The sequence below is a fragment of the Dermacentor andersoni genome, chromosome 2 (assembly GCF_023375885.2).
Source record: "Dermacentor andersoni chromosome 2, qqDerAnde1_hic_scaffold, whole genome shotgun sequence".
In the NCBI taxonomy this organism is placed as follows: domain Eukaryota; kingdom Metazoa; phylum Arthropoda; class Arachnida; order Ixodida; family Ixodidae; genus Dermacentor; species Dermacentor andersoni.
This window is the reverse complement of record NC_092815.1, coordinates 82325532-82332554: the sequence shown is the minus strand read 5'-3', so window position 1 is coordinate 82332554 and position 7023 is coordinate 82325532.

The window sequence follows — 7023 nt, the reverse complement described above, 5'->3', positions numbered from 1 at the left end:
TTACACAAACTAACAAAATATGGATGCGTATCGCATTACGATTTGCGATCAAACAAAAGCGCCCTGGACCCAACGGGGCAGGGAAGTAGCCCGGTAGCCTACACATTACCGCGAACTTTGTTCTAAATTACCTCATACTAGAGGTCTCGATTTCTATCTCGTTTTGTCCTGCTGAAGCAACGCGTGTTTTATCACGGAACTACATCTTAATTTAACCTTGTCGTTAAACAACATTGTGTGAGCACTTGCACAGGGATCACGTGTCGCTCTCCAATTCCAGGCGTTCGCACTTCTGTCTTCGGCAGTGAAGCGATCTGCAAAAAAAACGCACTTGTTACAGTTGCGGCCAATTTTAAAGCACTGGACTTAATACCGCACGTTTCCTGTGAGCGTGCGGTTATTTCTACTCCCAAACATTGAAATTAAAACCAAGCAGAAGTGCAAGCAAGAAATGCCGCGGATTAAATGCAAATTGTTTAACACGGAAGTGGCTCGTCTCCACAAAAATAAAAGCAAAATGGAGTATAACATCTGGCCTTTGAGACAAGCCATTTTCGGCTCCTTCTACCTCCGCTGGTTCTCGGAAGGCGAAAAGAACGCAGGTAAGACATAGTGTTATTCTTACTGCATGCGTGCGTGCGTCAAATTCGTCTTCCTTCGTGCTGTATAAGCATTTTTCATACTGCACTGCGTACTCATCACTCTTCTAAACACTCCGCTTTGTTTTAATGTTGCTTAGGCAATGGGGAAAATCAGCGATATGAATAGCAGACGATACAAGAAGAGAAAGCAGACTACAGCCAACACCGTCTCTTAAGCGGCTTAAGACGTGATGTGAGGCTTACATGAGGGGTAATTAAAATGATGTCACTTACCTTTTTCAGTTTGTCCATTCTGTGTTCCTTCCATCTTTTCCTCCTCTCGCTTAGAAAGCATTAGCAGGCTTTTGTGAACATGGCGCAAAATATTTTTTTAGACAGTGAAAATGGCACCATACTCGCGGCTTCAATACTTCAAGTTATCACGACCTGAGTAGTGGTTGGCCTTTCTTACTGACCCGGGGCAATTATGAAAATTTAACGAGCTTTAAGTCTATTTTCACGTTGTGAAACGCGTCAGATGCTGAGCGCACTAACGTGACAGCAAGGGGGAAGCGTTTGTGTTGTTTCTATTGTGCTCTTCCAACAGTACAAAGTCGCATCACTTCCTCCCATGCATTTGGAACAAGCTGCGACATTTGTGTATTTAGCGGAGCGAGGGCAGGCCGTATGGCTTGGGCTGAATAAACCTTATACAAAAGCCGCGTAACGGGCAGCGTTCAGAGGGCGACCCGAAGAGTTGTTTGCTTGATTTTCTTGGACTGTCATGGTTACGGTCGAGCAACACTACGAGTAGTCAAGCTCGTTCCTACGGTTGTTGCTGTTGTTTTCTTTTCTTTTATTTTTCTTTATTTCCACCCGGCTTCTATGTTTTCAAGCCAGTTTTGCAGACGGGCGCGATGTCAGCAAACCGTGCATTGTTCTTTTCTGCATTTTTTATGGCAGTGATATTTGCCTACCTGACTTCGAATGGCAGTCCTTAGTTTAAAGAAAAAGAAAAGGCAACAGACTTCAGCGATTCCTTCGTCTCTAAGGTCACTTAATGCTACAGCAGCATTCTCCCTCTGTGAGGACCACCATTTTATTTTTGTTTGCCTGCTTTTAGTGCAAATATTTTCGTTCACTCGCTACGGGGAACATTACAAGAACACATTGGTTATATATAGTGGTTGGCTGCGTACGGGAAAGGGCGCGGCCTTATAAAAATGTATTAATTTGAATTAAGAATAAAATATGCAAATGATGTGTCATATTTAAGCAATATAAAATATATGATATTAGAAAAAGCAAAGTGAGTGTTAGAAAAATAAATAGCGGCTTTATGTTCTTTGCGGTGCACGCAACTTCCTATCTACGGCTTAGTAGAGCATGTTGTGGAGTTCGGAATACGTACATTTGCCCTGTCGAACTCCCCATATCTAAGTAGGCTAGATTTATTGAGCTGAAATCTACAGCTTAATATGGAACATTTCATTTGCGGCTGCTTGGTCGGAGGCGTGTGCAGTTCTTTCCTAATTTTTTTTAAAGTCAGTTCAACGTATTACTATGTGAATATAGTTGATTCACTCAATCTTCCTGCATCATGTGTATTTTCGTTTCTTTTGTGTGTTATTTTGGTGAGGTTGCACTGTGCTCAGTGTAATAAGTTTCTAGAATTTGTGTGAAACCGCCGTTTCTTTTTAGTCAGCGCACCGTCTTGTGCCTTCTTGCGGGGTCCCATTTTTAGCGCTGTTTGTTTTTCAAGTCATGTGCCAACTAGCTCGCCAACATGTGTTATTGTGGTCATGATTTTCTCTTTCGGTAATCCAGTAGGACAACGTCGCACCTACCTGCCCGAAGTATCGGCAGCGTGGCATTTGAGGACCTTTAAATATAAAGCTTTCTTACAGCATTTCTTGAATTGTTAAGAACAATGAGTAAGATCAAACACACGGGAGACGCTCAAACTGCGCCTTTAAAAATGTAGAACGTGACAACATTAAAGGGTCCCTGACTTCTTCTCACGCTTCCCGGCTACTATTGCTTATGAAACCGTAACCTTTACCGCGAAATGCTTGCGGCGAACGATATGCAAGAAGGCGAGCTATCTGGTTCTTTCTTTTATTCGCCCCTTTTAATGAAGGAAGATCGCTTTAATGAAGGAAGATCGCTTTAATGAAGGAACATCGCTTTAATGAAGGCAGATCAAATTTAGACGTCCGTAGTATAAAATCAATTGCCTTCCATTTCCCGCAAGGAGTGTGTAGATTACCAAATACTTTCCAATCGTGTTGCTGAGCATATCTTTACCTAAGGTGGCCGGCCACTGGGAAATGGTACCAAAGGTCAACTCCGGCGTTTTCTTTTTTTAAGCATATTAGAATAGCGTCATTTTCAAATGGCATTGACAGTCCTGTCACTGGTAACTTAGCTCAATTTGCTTAGACATTCATCATTACTTTAACATAACCAATAAACGAGATACCGAAACCGAAACGGGTAGCTGCTTCGTGTGACATCACGATCAGTAGATGACGTCAGACCCTACACAACCATAGTGTAAACACGCAGTACACGTGACGCTAACGCCAAGGAAGCGAAGCTGACGATGTCTTCTGACGACACAGGGAGCTCTTGCAGATTTTCCGAACTAGACAGCGGCGATTTCAGCGACGATTTCAGCGACAGTGACGGTGTAAACTCTGACGTCACAAACACAGGGTGGCAAGTAAAAAGTCATGAGTCGGGAACGCAACCAATCTTCAAAATTCATTTTCAGGAAAGCTAAATTACTTGCAGCCATATTGTTTGGCACAGATAATCAGAGTGCAAAAGAGAACGTATATTCAAAATTTTGTTAAGTTCAGTGGACATTGAAAAATCTCCGGAGTTGCCCTTTAAGGAACAAAACTCTTTGCGAATTCTTCCCTTGGCAATTTGCATCTCGATCACGACAGCATCTTAGGCCAGTATGATGAAGCGCTTCGTTCCGTTCGATTTCTATTTCTTTCTTTCCGACCACCCTTCACAGCCAGCCGATTCCGGCGATAAGGTAGGCGGAGCGAAAGTCAGACCTCTGATGACTCACGGAAATCAGCGGAACTGGAACCGAATCATCGCATCATCCCCGTCTAATTTGCGCGGTCGTGAGCAGAAACTGTTCAGCGTACACACTATATTAAACGCGAAGTCACAGTCGACGAATAACACCTTGAAATAGTTGCTGAAGAGCGACTGGTAAGAAGAATTCCGGAGGTACAGCAAATGGGGCCTCGTGCTGGGTGCTAGGCGTCGACACCATACATGGTTGGCGTCAAGCCCGGAGTTGCTGTGACGGCTGGCGGACGTGGGGGTTCGTCTGGATACATCGGACATCATACATCGGACATCCTAGTCGATCTTGGGCCAAACAGCGCGAAAAGCGGTAACGATCTCGGGAGCGACCCCAAGGGGACCTCGTCGCCTTCTCCTATACACCGATCGAAGAGCCTTTCATCATCACGGCCGGAGTGCAGTGCCACGACCTCTCAATCATGGCGTTTCCATCGAGCGGACGAGTAGCAGCGCGACAGAGTGTGCCGGGAAAGCGGCATTCCGTTCAGTGCGCATAGCACGCAGTTCCACTCTTATATGGACGATTTAAGAGAAACGCTAAATCAGTTGAGGGAAGCGAAGTACTCCTTCCGAAAGTTCCACCAGTATTTTTATAACGTAAAGACGTTGGGTGCACTAGCGCCGAAAATGAAGACCAAACTTCCCTGTGTGAAAATTTGCTCTAAGAACGCAACGGCCGCGCTAGAAATGTGACGTCAAAGTGATTTCTCGCATTTTTTTGCCATTTTAGAGCTGAAGAGCTTATCGATACTTCCAATTTTGAGTCCTTGACTGCTTTGGAACGCGTTGTAACGATTCCTTGACGATGAACAATTAACTGTCGTAATTGGTATAGTTCACTGCTCCTCAGTCATTAAATAATTTATTCCGCAAAAAAGCGTAGTAAATACAATGCACCCCGCATGAGATTAGGAAAGCACCGTTATCTAGAATTCAAATGCAGTGTTGGTCTTGGGTGCTACAAATTTCTTTTTTTTGTTGTATGTTGTAGTTTGCGTATTGCAGTCCATGAATACTATGACTTGTGCTGTGTGAAACCACGTCATGTGCACTTTGCTTTGTTGTACATTTTTCGAAGTATCGTTATATACTATTCATATCTTGCTGAATTACTTTTATTATTCACAACGTTCGGTTAACTTGCCCTCTGTTTTTGCCGTGCCTTATGTATAAATGTGACTCGAGTTCTCAAGTGACAATTGTCACCTTTTTTTTTCCTAAGCCTAACTTGATCCTTGCGATAAAAATTGAAGCTACTCGAGGTAGAGCTGTCAAAATTAGTGACGTCGAGAGAAGCTGGTGCTGAAACTTCAAGTGGGACTTCACCACCAGTATTTCGTTTTTGCGTATTATCACGGTCATCAAGCCTCCCGTAATGAAAAGTGTCTGCTTTTTGGCATTCGAGAAACGTGGTTTATTAGTGCGGCTCACCTTAATATTCCTCTTTTGCTTCTTAAGGCTTCGTCTGTGTCGTTTGTGGTTTCACCGAACGAATGGTATTGCGCTTCTCGGAGCTTGCGCGGCTGCTCTGTTGGAAATTGGCAAGGCGACTTCCCTGTTCGCGCTTATTCATTCATGCAAACGCACATGACAATGGACAGATAGGGAAAGAAGGATGCGGCGGGCTGCCAACTGCCACTGAGAAGGTTACAACGTCTGCCTATTCTTTGGGAAGGATGTAATTTTAAGTTGAAGTTGGAAGAAGAGAAGTAAAGTATACCCAGCGTTCTACGTCAATTGCTTCTTTTACTTCCCTGCATCTTATGTACATGGCCCTTACTACCGTTTCTCATTCGACTACTTGCATGAAACTAATCTGGTTGCGTATCTGTAACCGTTATCGTGCCTAAAGGCAGGCTTCTGAAAAAAATTTCAAGAGTAAAGAAAGAATAAGATGACAAATCACAAAAACTAAAATAAAACTAGGACAGAGAAATAAATTTGCTCTTCGTTTCAAATAAAATACTCGGGTACCCTAAACTAAAAAACTCTTGTGCATTGTATACAGTCTCAAAATTGGGTATATGCTGACAGCTCGCACAAGGAAGTGAAGAAATGTATTTATTAAAGGAGCTCTACATTAAAAAGAAATTGCAGGGTTATAACGGCGGATTACTACTGCGAGGCAGCGAATGTGTGACTCATAATCTTACGTCAGGCTCAATGAATGAGAAAACGTACATATCTTCTAAACAGCTTCCGGTGTCAAAGTAGACGCCAGAGTTCATTTTAATTGAGTGTCCACTCCACGCCTCGTTTCGCGTGCGTTAATTCATAGACGCTGTAGTGTAGAGGAAAATAAATTTTGTTGCTGTATCTTTTCTTATATTGCCTCTCACTTACCCCCTAACGCCCACCCGTAGCAAATTCATGACATACCAAGTATATGCTTAGTTGCATCACTTAATTGCGAGTCGAAGCTGCGTAAGTTTTGAGCATTGGTCGAAGTAGGACCAAATGCCCAATGTTGCCAGTTCGCGACATGAAAATTCTGAGATATACAGCAGCGCAAATTTTCCCTTTTAGTTTTTCAATATAGTGATAAAAGCGGGAGAAACCATGAAGCTATTTTTTTTTCGACTCCAAATTAAATTTTACAGTAAGGAGGGGAGACGCTAAATAAACAAATGGCTATCCCATTAGTACTCCGAGAACAATGACAGTGCAGCTGTCTTTCGCTTGGTATTGTTTGTTCATTTTTTGTTCATTGCCTCCACTTACGACGCACGAGCCGTCGCAGATATCATGAGGGCGGTGTGACATATTTGTACCTTGCGCTCCATAAATGAGCACCAGGCCTAGTAAACGATCAAATAGGGACTATGCTAGACGGCCACCGGTATTAGCTTCAGCCGATTTACCTACTGACATTCAACGTGGCATGCAAAACGTAATGACACATTACAAAAGCGCCTTCGGCGATCGCAAAAACAAAAAGAAACAAAGAAACGAAAAGACATATTTCACATTATTCGCCGTGAGAGGCTGTCGTTTTCTCAAGGCAGTTCATTCTTCCTCGTACAACGCCACCCCTACGCGCGAATTGTCCGTCTATTCCGAGAAAGAGAGCATGACGGAGCTTCTTCACCAGAAACCTCCGCGCCGACATAAAGGTGTGCGCCTACGCCGGGGCGCCTTTCCTTATGAGTGTCAAGAACGGGACGTGTTTCGCCGCTCATATGCGAGCTCTAATCTTTCGAAAACACTAGAAGACGGGACGTCTGAAAGGGACGTGAAAAACAACGTCCTCGTGGGAGGACAGTCTCATTCGCCAGATCCTTCTCCCGACACGCTGCTATCTTCACTCCGGAGATATCATGGATGCGAGCGG